Below are 1565 nucleotides of genomic sequence, written 5' to 3' on the forward strand. Positions count from 1 at the left end.
AATCCAACCGACAAACGAGGTGTGAAAACCAAAGCGTGACAAAACTAATAGTAAAAACTTCCAACTCATAGTTTCAAAGGCTTTGTGAATATCAACTTTGTAAGCCACATTACCTCCGTGAACCTTTTTAGAAAGCAAGTTAATAGCTTTAGAAGCAATACCAATACAATCCAAAATCTTTTTGCCCTACACAAATCCATACTGATTAGGAGAAATAATTCTGATAGCCACAAGAGCAAGCCAATCGGCCAAAATCTTGGAAATAACCTTAAATTTAAAATTAGCAACAACAATTGGCCTATAATCTTTAATGTATTCAGCACCCTGAATCTTCAGAATAAGAGATACCACATTACTGTTCATTCCAGGGAGAACCGAGTTTTGTTTAAAAAACTGTTGGACAACATTGCAAACATCTATCCCAATAATTTCCCAACAACAATGATAGAAAACACCACTAAAACCATCAGGACCAGGAGCACTATTACCAATAAGGTTAAAAACAACATTATTTATTTCCAAAAAATCAGGACATTTAATCCACATCATATTCTCCTAAGCGGAGACCAACTCAGGAATATAAGTACCAATAAAATCTTCCATATTGCCCATTTCCTGCACATGAGAAATAGACTCAGCATAAAGAGTTTTATAAAAGTCCAAAATATGTTCTTTAATGAGTTTAGGATCCTCAATAACCACATTATCAATCCGTAGATGATGAATCCCACAAGAATTATTTCTCCTCTTGACCACAACATGGAAAAATGCAGTATTTCTATCCCCATCTTTACACCAAAGCATCTTATCCAGGATGCATTCTCATCTACAACAACATCTTTGTTTATGAGAATTTGCTGGTTTATTGAGATTTTACTTGCTCAAGTGAGAAAGTACGAAAAACACTGGTGCCTCTGAATTGATCTCACTCAAGTGAGAATGGGAAAAAATTATGTGCTCACGGGTGTATTCTCGCTTGACCCTGACAGTGTTTTTACAAACGCAGAATTAGGTCCAATGGTGCCATTAACTTCAAGAACCTTGGTGAGAAGCTCTCATTTTTGCTATGTGGTAGCTTATTTCTACTTTAATCTTTCATTATTCCTATTTCAAACTTGCAATCTTTGATCACTGTGTGCCAACTAAGTCTTTTACCTCTATATTTTGCCTAATTTTTGTGTTAAGCCATGGATTTATGTTTTTGGGTTAAAATTTGGGGGGTTTTGATTTTTTGAGTTTTGAAAGGGTTATGATAAATAAAGTTAAACTCTATGCTCTATAGAATTTGTTGGTATGATTGAATGTTGATTCTTGCATTTTGGATGGTTAGTTTTAGAAATTTTACCCTTTTGCATCAAAAACTTAAGCATGCATGGAAGGTGTTTGTCAAAATGCATTGTGAAAATTACATGGGATTTTTATTTTGGCATATGGATGGCTAGTTGACAATGCACAATAGGGGTTGTAAAAATGCTTTTGTGGAAATTACATGAGATTGGTTAAATTTTGAATTGAGATTGATAATGTATGAGAAATAGGTTGTGCCTCATTTAAATTTTTCAGTT

The sequence above is a fragment of the Phaseolus vulgaris genome, chromosome 1, assembly GCF_000499845.2.
Source record: "Phaseolus vulgaris cultivar G19833 chromosome 1, P. vulgaris v2.0, whole genome shotgun sequence".
NCBI lineage: Eukaryota > Viridiplantae > Streptophyta > Magnoliopsida > Fabales > Fabaceae > Phaseolus > Phaseolus vulgaris.